A 14493-nucleotide genomic window follows, 5' to 3' on the forward strand; every position below is an offset into this window, starting at 1 on the left:
TTTATTTATTTATTTATTTATTTATTTATTTATTTATTTATTTAAAGATTTTATTTAATTTATTTGACAGAGAGAGAGACAGCCAGCAAGAGAGGGAACAGAAGCAGGGGGAGTGGGAGAGGAAGAAGCAGGCTCTCAGGGGAGGAGCCCGATGTGGGGCTCGATCCCAGGACTCTGGGATCACGCCCTGAGCCAAAGGCAGACGCTTAATGACTGAGCCACCCAGGCGCCCCACATAGTTTTAAAAGGTTGCTTTATTTATTTTTATTTTTTTTTAAAGATTGTATTTATTTATTTGACAGAGATAAAGACAGCCAGCGAGAGAGGGAACACAAGCAGGGGGAGTGGGAGAGGAAGAAGCAGGCTCATAGCAGAGGAGCCTGACGTGGGGCTCGATCCCATAACGCCGGGATCACGCCCTGAGCCGAAGGTGGACGCTTAACCCAGGCGCCCCTATCCAAGTGTTCTTAATGCTTGGTAGTTAAGGACTTACCTTTACCTCTGGTAGAGTCTTCACCATAGACTGGAAGACCTCAGAGGTGATCTGGCCACATGAACTTCTTCACTCTAGTGATTTCCTGTTTGTCTGGGTCATAAGAGGTATTAAACTTCAAAATTCATAACTAGAACGTACCTAGGATTAATCTCAGTGGCTAATAAATGCTATTTATTGCTATCCAGCATGTCTATAGTATAGATTTCTCTGACGACACCTGCACTGTTCGGATTTCTCATTCTCTTACTCCCACTAGATCTAATTCTCTCTGGACGCCTTCCTTTCTGTCCCTACCTATGAGTCCTTCTGGGTTTCTTTTATGTCCCTTACCATGCCTGCCCCACTGGCTGATAAAATCAACTCTGTTTTCCCAACACTTTTAGTTTTCTGAACCTCTCTCTTCTCATTGTCCTTTCCCTGTACCTGAGCTAAGTAATTAAAATAAATATCAATTTTCATTTACTTTCTTGTATCAGTCTCCTGAATTAAGCAATTTTTTACACCCAGAAGTGTAAAAAGGACAAGAAACCCATTCTGGGGGTAAATGAACAGAAAGAAAAGGATGAGATTGGTACTGCCTACCTAGTTTCCTGGACTTAGGGAGGAATTTCAGGAGACAAGGCCTACTTCTTCTTGGGAAGTGGCTTATTTCTGACGCATTGCTAATGGCTCCTCTTTAACTAACTGTTTAGTAAGAGCCTGAGAAGTAGAATTGGTTTCAGGGTTTCAAGCTGATAGGAATGGTTACGATGCCAGCTGCACACAGCAGCCTTATCCTGAACCTGCAGGTTCTACTTTGTACTGTGTCTGTCCCAACAAATCAAAAAGAGGTTCATAAGCTTATTTTCCCCAAAGACTAGGCAGAGGGGAGAGGGGCTAATTGCTGTTAAACTATTTATCTTAGGAAGACAGATTTAATGAATCAGAACATTGTTCCTACTAGATACTACTGAGCAATGTAAAGTTACATTTTAGTCAATGATACCAAAAGTTTGTGATGCTTTGGGTACTAGAACATTGATATGATCTTAAGTTCTTGATTTTAAAAACCAAGTGGAGAAAAAAAATCTGTAAAAAGAATATTTCATACATAGACTGAAAAGATACTATTAAATAACAAAAATTCAGCTGAGTAAATTAAAGATCAAATTGGCTTTATTCAGTGATTCATGAAATGGGCAGCATCTCATCTAGCAAAGAGAAGCTCCATCCAGAAAAGGAAAGGTTTTTAAAGACAGAGAGGAAATTAACAGCAAAGAACACATTGTTTTAGGTAAGGCCACCCTCCTATAGGGAATGCAAAGGGTCTATCAGATGATCTCTTTGTGCTGCCCAGCAAATTCCAAGTTGCCTGCTCTCTCATTTTTAACAATACACATATCCCTTTTTTATCTTTATTCCAAAAGTTAGTCACCGGTAGATCTTTAAGAAATATTTTCTAAATTCCAGTGCAAAAACACTCAGCCCTAATTTAATCCAACAGTCCTCCTTCTCTTCTCTTGAATGTTAGAGAAAATACCTCCACAGTGTTGGCTGGGTGCCACCATGGGTCGATGGCTAAGGGTTTCAGCTGGGTTCTTACTGCTGCTTGGCAGTCCTCTCCCTGTCCCCAGCCAGCTCTCTCATCTGCTTTTGAATCTTGCCTACATCACACTGCTTCCTTAGCTCAGGTAGCATTGTTCCCCACGTCTCAGGGAAAACAGAGGCCCCTTTCTAACCTTCACCTGTATCCATACTTGCATATTCTTCCTTCCTTCTGCTTTCCTAAGAAAAGCAGACCAGACCTCTACCTCTCTTCCAATCCTGCCTTCTTCAGGACATTATCTTCATTTATTCTCAACTCTGTAATACCAATATATAAACAAGCACACGCCTCTCCTATGTCTTAAAATAATCCTCTCTTCTCCATCTTGCAACCTTAATTCTTTCTTTCATTCTGTTTCCTTCCTCTGCCGATGACACTTTTAGAAGAGCTGTCCCCACTCATTGTGTTCATTCCCCACTCATTGTGTTCATTCCATTACTGTTCGCTAAAGAGATTCTTATTGACCACCCATAATCTGATTTCTACAGCTCTCTAATTGTAGTTCAATTGGAAGATTGTAGAAATTCAAAGAATAGTTTTCCATCTCTATCTTGCTTGAATCTCTGTAAGCTTAACCTCTGCTGTTCATTCCTTCCTTAAAAATTTTCTTTTGGCTTCTATATTGTTTTCCTGGTTTTTTTTCCTACCTAAGTGTTTTTCAGTTTTCTAGCTGACAATTTCCTTTTTCAGGTTTTCTTTCTATGCTAATACCCCCCCCCCCCCGCCTTTTGTTCTACTCAAATCCTTGATGCCTGCTGTTCTTAAGAATCTGTCCTGCTTTTGGCAACTGCAAAGCTGGGGAGATCCTGGATGTCAGATCTCATTGTTCTCCCAGTCCTTCTACTCCTTCCTCAATCCCCTCAATAAAATGGTTTGGTAAAAAAAAAAAAAAGAAGAAGTCTTTTCACTTCACTTTGTCTCATTTTTTCCTGTTTTCAACTTTGGCCCCCTAAATCTTTATCTCTAGCACAGACCTTTCTCCTGAGCTCCATGTCACTGTTCACATGTATCTTGTATCCATCAAGGGGTTCCTCTGGCACAAACTGAACACGTCAAAAACTGAACTCTTAATCGTCCTTCTCCTGCACCTACCTCCGCAGATCTACTCTAACCCTCTCTGGTCTGGGTTATTATCATGGCCTCCTGCATAGATTTCTTGCCTCTCCTCCCACTGGTCATTCCTCCAGACTTAATTTATCTTTCTAAAATGCACATCTGGGGCGCCTGGGTGGCTCAGTTGATTAAGTGACTGCCTTCAGCTCACGTCATGATTTTGGGGTCCTGGGATCGACCCCCGCATCGGGCTCCCTGCTCAGCAGGCAGCCTGCTTCTCCCTCTCCAGCTCCCCCTCCTTGTGCTCTCTCTCTCAAATGAATAAATAAAATAAAATAAAATACACATCTGATTAGGTCATTTTCTTGCTTAAAATCCTTCAATAGTATCCCATCTAATAAGCACTAGATTCCTTAACACAGTGCTTCATGACCTGATTCTTGATTTCCTTTCTAAAAACCTCTTTTTTATATAAGTTTTTTTTTTTTTTTAGTGATCTCTGCACCCAACATCGGGCTCAAACTCATGACCCCGAGATCAAGAGTTGCACACTCTTCTGACTGAGCCAGTCAGGTGCCCCTCTAAAAGCCTCTTACATTTTTTTTTCACGTGTCTCACACATCTATTTTCCAAACAAGTTCTATCCTCCTAGCATTTACACACTCGACTCTCTTACTGAAATGTTTTCCCATCTTGTTCTTGATGAATTTCCTCTCATTTCTCAAGATGATCTCAGTGTTTCTTTCAAACTACCTCTGAAACCTCCTCTGCCCCAGTGCAAATTCAAGGGCTCTTTCTTACTACTTACTACTTACTTATTACTTACTACTTACATTGGTGTGCATTCATCCTTTATTATGGTAAGTGCTTTGTTTACTTACAGCTCTTCCCTTCCTAGACTCTGAACTCATTGAGGTGCCAGATAGACTCAACTGGAATTCTGTCAGCTATCATTGCTCAGATGAAAACCTCACGTGTGTGTGTGTGTGTGTGTGTGTGTGTGTGTGTGTATAAAGCCATATGGAGATATTTGAAAAAAATATGTACGTATCAGGAAAAATGTTTCAGATAATGATCATTCTTCTACATATAAAAAGGCCATACATTAGTTCTATTATTTTTACAAAAATGAATTCCATTTCATTCAAACGACAAAATAATGAAAACAGGTTTCTAAAATCTCTTATTATGAACTGATTCTAAATATGTTCACCCAGAAATTTATGGTACTTGAAAATAATTTAAAAACTTGGAAATGTGGGTTTTAACTCAGTGTCAGTTGAAAACAATGTCCTAACAAACACTAAATGAATGCTTCCTGAATCTTCCTTCAAATACCCTCCTGAAGAAAGGTGGCAAATCAGCTCTTTTGAGAAGTTCTGGCGATTGAAGGATAGGAAAGGTGAATGTAAGTAAATACAAGTGAAGAAAAACATCAAGAGCATGTACTTTTCAAGCACTGAAAAATTTCCTCAGAATCTCCACCCAGGAGATGAATATGACTCTCAAAATCTATCTTCTCTAGGAAAGTACTCAAATTTTAACCTCATGGTGGGGAAACTCTTTAAGATAGGTCATTTCCACCATGCAGTAAAAGGTTCCTGGCCCATCCACAAAGGTCAGTAGATTCATCTTACCTTTAATTCTTCAACCATGGTATCAAATAATGTGCCTTACAGGAGGAATGGTGTCATAGGTATTTCTACTAACCAGAAAGTATTAGTACATTTCATTGAATGCAGAGGCAATTAATTAAGATCAAAGAAGTATTTATTTATTATTTTTTTAAAAAGATTTTATTTATTTATTTGACAGAGATAGAGATAGCCAGCGAGAGAGGGAACACAAGCAGGGGGAGTGGGAGAGGAAGAAGCAGGCTCATAGCGGAGGAGCCGGATGTGGGGCTCGATCCCATAATACCAGGATCCGCCCTGAGCCAAAGGCAGATGCTTAACGACTGCGCCACCCAGGCGCCCCCAAAGAAGTAATTTTAAAATGATTTCTTTCTGAATAATGTCTGAAGCATGTTATTCATGATCATGATATAAACTTTGTCCTTCATTTGATTATCCTTAAAAATTCACCTTTTAATACTATAGGGCCAACACAGAAACCCTGTTTCTTTCCTGAATCTTTGATAGTGTCCCTTTAACATACTAGATTTAAATTTAATGACTAAGAATTCTACTAGTGGTAGAAGTTTTATTGAAAATTATATTACAAATTGTGTATAAAATATGTTATTTTATTATACTTTTCTCATCTTAATTTTTTCCATACTTTTTAATGTTTCTTTACCTTTTATAGATAAACTCATTGGAGTTCATTGTACCAATGGAATTAACAGAACAGGATACCTTATATGTAGGTAAGAATGATATAGGTGCTAAATTTTCAAGTCTGTCTTCTTGAGAAAATTTTAAAATTCAGCCTTACCTATCCTGTAAAATTAAAATGATATTTTTAATTCAGGTACCTTATCGATGTTGAAGGCTGGGATCCAGATACAGCAATTCAAGGTATTTTTAGAGAGTTCAGCTAAAAGGACCAATGTTATGAAAATGTCTAGTGCCATGTAAATGAGTATGGATTAAAATATGGATAATAATGATTTTTCTTTTTTTATTCTAGTTACTGCCTTTCTGTTAATACCTTTTCAACTTAATACATTTTAACTAGATTTTTCATTTAGCCATTTACTCAAGAAAAAAAAAAAGAACACACAGGAACATTAAAAATTAAGGTAGTAATGTTTTTATATTAAAAATACCTATAAATTTTTAGGATCTCATCACTGTTACCATAATAAATCATTTTATTATATAATCTGTTAGTTGGTGAGCAAAACCCAAGGATCCTGTCACAAAATTTATCTCGTTAATTTTAATTGGTCAACATTAATCCTTCATTGATTATTCTTAGCTTTTGGTGAGGCCCGTGGTCATCGAATAGATGGATGTGTGTACTTAAAGGATCTCAAAACTCGACCCATGAGAAGGTAAATTTTAAACTGGACTGTGAGTTGTATCTTATCCAAGGATTTTATTCCTTTAGTAAATTTCTTTCTTACCCTTTGCAGGTTTCTTAAATTAAGATCTTTGTTAGAACTCTCATTGTTAAATATAAAAACCAAAAGAAAACTAATATGTATATCATTAGGACACTCTAGTGGCCATAACTGATTTTTGTGTTAAATGTATTCGGAAGTTTTAGGAAACTATCCTAAAGAATGTTAATCATAGTTGAAGTCTACCATTGTTACCCTGTCAAAAAATTCAGACCTTGTCATCTCCTAAATTTTGCATCATAGGGCATGGAAGAAATTATTTTGAACTGGAAAAGCTTTAAGTATACAGGTATTATCAGTCAGTAACCTTTACCATATCAGAGAGCCTTGAGATGCTTCTTCTAAAATGGTAGTTTTTGACTTGGTGATATGGTGGATATAGCTGGAGAATGTTTTAAAAAGACAGATTCCTAGGGCCCACCAGATAAGCTACTAATTTAATAGGTTTAGTGTGGTGTTAGGGAGAGAAGTGTCAGGAATTTGACTTTTAAAAGCTGCTCGGAATTGGGAGCCAACCTGCTAAACCATATCAATTGACTAAGTAATTCGTGGACTGCCAAAGTAATTAGTGGACTGACAACCTGAGTAAACTGAAAAGTGTACCCTTTAGTAAGTAAACGATTTGACTTCCTTGATAGAACTGTTGATTATCATCTATTATAATAGTTTGAGATTGTCTTTTAGAAATAGCAGCTCAGGGGCACCCGGGTCTGACTCTTGGTTTCAGGTGAGGTCGTGATCTCAGGGTCATGAGATAGAGCCCCGCATGGGGCGCTGTGCTGAGTGTGGAGTCTGCTAACGTTTCTCTCTCCCTCTTCCTCTGCTCCCTGCCTCGCACATGCTCAAACTCTCTTTCTCGCAAATAAATAAATAAATCTTAGAAAAAATAGAAATAGCAGCACGGTTTATTTTATAGTAGTGTAGATAAAAGATGCAGTTGCTTCTTGTGATCTATACTGATTCATGATACTAGGACTATTTATCATCATAGAGGAGCATATTTTTCTTTGGCAAGAAATCCTGTACCCACCTTATTTGTAAACCACCAAGCAGGACACCTGGGTGGCTTAGTTGATAAGCATCTGACTCTTGATCTCAACTCAGGTCTTGATCTCGGGGTTGTGAATTCAGTACCCACGTTGGGCAGAGCCTATTTAAAACAAACAAACAGAAAAACCCACATCAAGCAGGGGCACCTGGGTGGCTCAGTCGGTTAAGTGTCTGCCCTTGGCTCAGGTCCTGGGATGAGCTCCCTGCTCAGCGGCAGCTCTGCTTCTCCCCCCTCCTCTGCCCCTCCCACCTCAGCTCATGCTCTTCCTCTCTCTCTTTCTCTCAAATAAAATGTTTTCAAAAACTACATCAAGCAAGTTACTTAGACAAAAATTTTAAGATGGGCCAGGATACAACTTGCTTGTTATTCACTTTGAGAGTGAAATTTAGTAATTAAATATTTATCGCATATTTGATATATTCTAGGCACCATTCTGGATGCTGGTGATATAGCAGTGAACAGAACAGACTAAAATATAGAGCTTACATTCTAGGTGGAGGCAAACAATAAACAATTTAAATAAGTAAAATATGTAGCTTGTGATGCAATGTTAATTACTATGGAAGAAAGCAAACCTGGAAAGGGGAATAGAGGATGTCAAGGTAATGGTGGGGAAGGTTGAGATTTAGAAGGATCACCAAGGAAGGCCTCACTGGTGAGGTGTGAATATGAATAAAGTCCTGAAGGAAGAAAGGGAGCAATCCATGTGATTAGATTTGACTTTTGACCCTACCCAGCTTGGACCGCCTTGTCAGCCATCTTCAAAGTCTAGATTCATTCATTCATTCATTCCCTTGACTTTCCATTCTGCCAGTATGGTAATTCCCAATTTTGGGAATTTTCAACAGCTTCCCTATCCTGAGCTGATAAGTATCATAGTCAAACTATGTTAAATTTAGCTATAAATTAAAATTATTTAACCCTCCTTTACTGCTGATGTTTGTTAAACTAGACATTAACGAAGAGTAAGTGGAGAGAAAATGCAACGGTAAAAAAATGGGCAGTTAGAGACCACTTGTTAGAGAAATTTGGCAGGAAATGGAAAGAGGATAAACATCTTTAGGAAACTGTAGGATCTGTTTGCTCATTACTATGACCATACGACAAGTGTGAATGATACTCTGACTAACCATTCCAGAACTTAAGCAATAATATAATATCTGCTATTCTGTGCTTTAAAGTCCTTTGCAGATTATCTACAAATACGAGACTAAGCAACATTGCCATCTTATAAAAGCCACCGACTGACCATGACCTACTTCCCCAGAGCCTTGGCCCTTAACATAAATTTAGCCAGGGACTACTGGTTGCAAAAAAAAAAAAAGATATGTAAAGCAGTGCCCAGACTGAGCCGATGCAAAAGAAAGTTACTTTTGGAAAGACTTTGTAAGCTCTAAAATTGAAATAAAGACCCAAAGTCCCTTCCTGTTTGTAGTTCCATCCCTCTCCTTAACCCAGAACTGTAACTGTTCACATACATATAAGGAGAAAGCAGTGTGGATTAGAGAGAATTTTATTGGAGAGAATTTGTTGCCACCTTTACCTTTTTCCTGAAAATTCTTTGATCTGATCATGCTTTGAAAAACTCTTGAAATTCATACACCAAATAGGTAAAGTAGACATTATTTACTTATAGCCTTGCTTTTAGAGACTAAGTAAATTCAGAATCTGAAGGTATAATTTCTTATGAAATTCCTATGAATAAATTCGGAGTCTGAAGATATTTCTTATGAATAAAAACGAAAGCAAAATCTGAAAGTTTTCTGCTTGCCTTTGAGCCAATTGCTAATTCTTTTAAAAAAAATATTCTCATTATGATTAGTCACTCATTAAAAGAAAGTATTTCTTGTTCAACTTCTACATTTTAACTATCCAGAATTCATCTGGCCCATAGAAAATTCTACCTACTACCCTCCCAAAGGATTGTATTTATTGAGAATTTTAGACTTGGAGAAAGTAAAAACTTTCTTCCAAAGTTTAGTAAAGTTTTTATAGCCAAGTAGATGACAGCTAAATACCTATTGTGGGTCTGAGTGCTCGCTTGATGTTTTACTCATTAGGTTCACAAACACCTAATCATTGTCTGTTCTGCCCTTCAAAGCTTCAGCTTTAAATACTTCAGAAACTCTTCACATAGGGCACCGTGACTATGGGCTTGTTAGTTTTTCTTGCCTTTTCCATTTGGGTCTTGGCTTCAGTGTGAACCTGGCTTGGTCCTAAAGATTGTACATTCTGTAAAGGGCAGCAAACTGTTTCTTAAAGAGCCAGATTGTAAATACTATAGGCCTGGAGGCCATGTATGTCGTCTGTGTCACAAATCTGCCATGGTAGCCTTTAAACAGCCATAGACAACATAAACAAATAGTCTGTGTTCCAATAAAACCTTATTTACAGAAACAAATTGCTTAGCTTCCTAACCCCTGTTCTAAACTGTTCCCATTTGCTGTGGGTTAATTTTATTTCCTTCCTCGGTGCTGGAATAAAATATGTCTGCACTTTGTCTTGTCATACATGGAGAATATGCTGTACTGTCAGTTTCTCCAGGTTACTATCCTGGTATCTACCTGAATCTTCTAGATGTCTTAAATACCTGGCTCACATTATCTTTTTTTTTTTTTTTTTTTTGAGTTGAGATTCGTAAAACATGAAGTTAACCAATTTAAAGTGAATGATCGCATGGTGGTTAGTACTTTACAGTGTTGTGTGACCGCCACCTTTATTGAATGGAAAACATCTTCATCACCCCGAAAGAAACCCCATATCCATAAAGCATCTGTTTACCGTTAACCCCTTTCCCCAACTCCTGGCAACTACCAATCTGTGTTCTGTCTCTATGGGTTTAGCTATTCTTGATAATTCATGTAAATGGAGTCATACAATAGACCTTTGGTGTCTGGCTTCTTTGACTTAGCACCATGTTGTTCAGGTTCATCTATGTATAGCATATATCAGTACTTCATTTCTTTTTGTGGCTGAGTAATGTTCCATTGTATATATACTACAATCTGTTTATTCATCCCTTGAATGACATTTGGGCTGTTTCTACCTTTTTTTTAAAAAACATTTTTAAATTTTTTTGTGGTAATTATTTTTTTGTTTAAAATCAGTTAATTAACATATAATGTATTACTAGTTTTAGAGATAGAGGTCAGTGATTCATCAGTCTTACATAATACCCAGTGCTTATTACATCACGTGCCCTCCTAAATGTCCATCACACAGCTTACCCCATCTCCCCACCCCCCTATTTCCACCTTTTTGCTATTGTGAATAGCACTGCTATGAATATGTGTATATATGTATTTGAGTACCTGTCTTCAATTTTTGGATTAATTGGTATGAGAGAACAGTGATTCTTAAATATGGCTATTTGGGGATTGCTTGAGGGTTTTTAAATGTAGACTTCTTTGGCTCACCTACACCTAGTCAATCAGAATGTCTGAAGAGGGGCCTGGGAATTTTTTATGTTTTTTTAATGCATTCCGAATGATTTCTGTTGCCAATACGTCACATTTGGAAATCATTATAATAACAAGCTCTCAGGTTTCAGGATTGAAATTTATAGGCCAAACTGCTGAGCTAAAACCAACATGATGAGATTTATGGAGACAGAATTATAATCCTACAGTTGTTGATTTTTTTTTATTTTTTCTTTTATTTTTAAAGATTTTATTTATTAGGGAAAGAGAGAGAACACAAGCAGGGGGAGTGGCAGGCAGAGGGAGAAGCAAACTCCCTGCTGAGCAGGGAGCCTGATGCAGGGCTTGATCCCAAGACCCTGGAATCATGACCTGAGCTGAAGGCAGACGCTTAACCGACTGAGCCACCCAGGTGCCCCTGTTAATTTTTTTTTGAATTGTACTGACAAGATGTAGAGGCCTTAGTAGTTCAGATGAAAAAAGCGGGAATTTTATTTAATGTAGTATCATGCAGCTGATTAAAAAGTTAATGTACTTTAAAGGTCAGCATTTAAAGTTTCAGATTGAGGTGAAAGGAGATAGTAGTTTTACTCTACATATGGTTCTACCACATTGCAAGTATTGAGTTCAGTTCTATATATCATGTTTTAAATCACTGAGAAACCGAGGTGAGTGATAACCGAGTCTCCGCTCTCCTGTAACATAGCACTGGGGTGGTTAACTTCTCTCAGCACTTTGGTTTTTGACCTCCACAAAGAGAGGTATTAGTAATAGATGTGTCAGGTGCCCTTTGGCTCCCAAATGCAATGAACAAAATTTTCATTGACCCTGGTTATTGCTTTTACAGAAATGAATTCCCAGCGTGCAAGAAGGGAGTGTGGGAAGTGTTAAATGTGACATAAACATTTCAGGTGTTTGTTTTTGAAGCACACAAGTAGAGATGTAGCTCTAGAGCCTAAACTTAGAGCCAAGGGCAGCAAGACTTCAACAATTTATGAAATTTAATATTTATGTAATATTTTTCCAACTTCATTGAGGAGTACTTTTCAAATACACTTGCATATATTTAAAGTGTACAGCATGGCGATTTAATACATGTCTATACTGTGGAATGATTACTAAGATCAAAATAATTAACACATCCACCACCCTACTTAACTCTTTTTTTGTGGTAAGAATGCTTAAGATCTACTCAGCATCTTTTAGATTTACAATACTGTATTATTAACTATATTCACCATGCTGTACATTAAATCCTTGGAACTTCTGCTTCTTATAACTGACAGTTTGTATCCTTTGAACTGTGTTTTCTCTATTTCCCCTACCACTATCCCCGCTGGCTAGCACAATTCTATTCATTGAAATGAGCTGGGCTTTTTTGTTTTGGGTTTTTTTTGTAAGATTCCACAGAAAGTATTTGTTGTTCTCTGTTTGGCTTATTTCAGTTGGCATAATGCTCTTCAGATTTATCCATGTTGTTGCAAATAGCAAGATTTCCTTCTTTCTTATGGCTGAGTAATATTCCTCTGTGTGTGTGTGTGTGTGTGTGTGTGTGTGTGTGTGTGTGTTTGCCACCTTTTGTTTATATTCACACGCTGAAAAGGCTTTTAGGTTGTTCTCATATCTTGGCTATTGTGAATAATGCTGCAGTGAACATGGGAGTGCAGAGATCTCTTCAAAATGATGATCTCATTTCCTTTGGATAAATCCCAAGGGTAGGATTGCTGGATTATATGGTAGTTCTATTTTTAATTCTTCCAGCAATTTTCTGTAATGGTTGTACCAATTTACATTCCCACCACAGTACACAAACAACTCTGCCTATGAGGTTTGCTGGGGTTCTCCTCTCTTCCCCCGTGGGGTGAAATCCCTCCAAGGGGATCCCTCCTGGCGCCAAGCTGCTCTGAACTGGGGGATGGGGTGATGCAGGTAAAATGCTTTCTAGGCTTTTCTATGTGGCCATCCTTGGTTTTCTGAGTTCCACAAGGTTTCTACTGCTTCCTCGTTGTAGTCCAGAGCTTTCTCAGGCCATTTTTATCAGTTTGTAGTTAGTTATTATTTTGGGGATAGACGAGCATTGGCACCTCCTAGCCCTCCATCTTGCTCACATAACACCTCTATACAATATTAATTTTAAGGGATGAAAGACTGTTTCCAGCTTAGATGTTTATAATGTTACAATTTCTATGTGTGCTACTATAAAGGGATTTTTTTTAATGTAAAACTGGACATAATAGTCACCATACTTAAATCCAGTATTTACTTTTGCCAAGTATTTCTTACTGAACTGTTTATAAGAATTTATAAGAGGGGGGCGCCTGGGTGGCACAGCGGTTAAGCGTCTGCCTTTGGCTCAGGGCGTGATCCCGGAGTTCTGGGATCGAGCCCCACATCAGGCTCCTCCGCTAGGAGCCTTCTTCTTCCTCTCCCACTCCCCCTGCTTGTGTTCCCTTTCTCGCTGGCTGTCTCTCTCTCTGTCAAATAAATAAAATCTTTAAAAAAAAAAAAAAGAATTTATAAGAGGGGCGCCTGGGTGGCTCAGTTGGTTAGGCATCGCACACTTGATTTTGGCTCAGGTCATGATCTCAGGGTTGTGGGATCAAGCCCCACATCGGGCTCCACACTGGGCGTGGAGCCTGCCTGAGATTCTCTCTCTCCCTCTCTCTTTACCCCCCCCCATTCTCTCTCCCTCTCTAAATAAATAAATAATTTTTAAGAGTTTAATTGTGCTTCTAATTATTGAGAGATCAAAGTAGAGGCACCTGGGTGGCTCATTCAGCTAAGCGTCTGCCTTCGGCTCAGGTTATGATCCCAGGGTCTGGGGATCAAGCCCTGTGTCAGGCTCCCTGCTCCGTGGGAGACTGCTTCTCCCTCTGCCTCTCACCCTGCTTGTGTACTCTCTCTCTCTCTGTCAAATAAATAAAGATTTTTTAAAAATTTAAAAAAGGAAGATAAGGGGCTGCTGGGTGGCTCAGTCAGTTAAGCATCTGCCTTTGGCTCAGGTCATGATCTCGGTCCTGGGATCGAGTTCTGCATCGGGCTCCCTGCTCTGCGGGGAGCCTGCTTCTCCCTCTGCCTCTCTATTCTCTCTGTCTCTCCTGAATAAATAAATAAAATCTTTTTAAAAAAATAAATAAAAAATAAAAAAGGAAGATAAAAGTAAAACAAAAGGCTATTACAAGAGAGGAATTTTTAGGGGCGCCTGTGTGGCTCAGTCATTAAGCATCTGCCTTCGGCTCAGGTCATGATCCCAGGGTCCTGGGATCGAGCCCCGCATCAGGCTCCCTGTTCAGCAGGAAACCTGCTTCTCCCTCTCCCACTCCCCCTGCTTGTGTTACCTCTCTGGCTGTCTCTCTCTCTCTCTCTCTGTCAAATAAATAAATAACATCTTAAAAAAAAAAAAAGGGAAAGGAAGAGAGGGATTTTTATTAGTCAATTCATAAAGTAGGAGAGTTCTTAGACCCAAGATTTCAGAGCAGGAAAAAAATGATAGCACTAGACCTTCTGCTTTCAGCTGTGATAGAGTAACAGGAACCAGATTTACTCTCCCACCTAACTAATAGCTAAACAACTAAGCAGCTTAAAAAGCAGAGAAAATTATGAAGAGACAATTTTCAAGAAGTTGGATATCAGGCATAAAGGACAGTTATCTATGAGAAATGGCCAACGATGGATATGGATGACCTAGGATTGCTCCAGTTTACTGCCTTAGAGTTTCCAGGCCATGGCAAAGGAAAGGGGGAGTCATGGCAGAGCCAGATGGATACCCTAAGTTAAAGAGACAGAATAATCAGAGAGACCAATGCAGCTAGTGCTGGAGAG

General features: G+C 38.7%; 1 protein-coding gene across 1 annotated transcript in view; it reads right to left on the bottom strand.

Annotated features, from left to right (window-relative positions):
* The window catches only part of ENTPD1 (ectonucleoside triphosphate diphosphohydrolase 1), a 148763-nt gene that overhangs the window by 20176 nt on the left and 114094 nt on the right, over window positions 1–14493 (bottom strand). Inside the window, exon 11 of the transcript XR_005833151.1 lies at window positions 7232–7351. The gene's annotated coding sequence lies outside the window, so the exon portion shown is untranslated. The remainder of the gene's footprint in view (window positions 1–7231; window positions 7352–14493) is intronic.

Source organism: Ursus maritimus, unplaced genomic scaffold, assembly GCF_017311325.1.
Source record: "Ursus maritimus isolate PB19 unplaced genomic scaffold, ASM1731132v1 scaffold_7, whole genome shotgun sequence".
In the NCBI taxonomy this organism is placed as follows: Eukaryota; Metazoa; Chordata; class Mammalia; order Carnivora; family Ursidae; genus Ursus; species Ursus maritimus.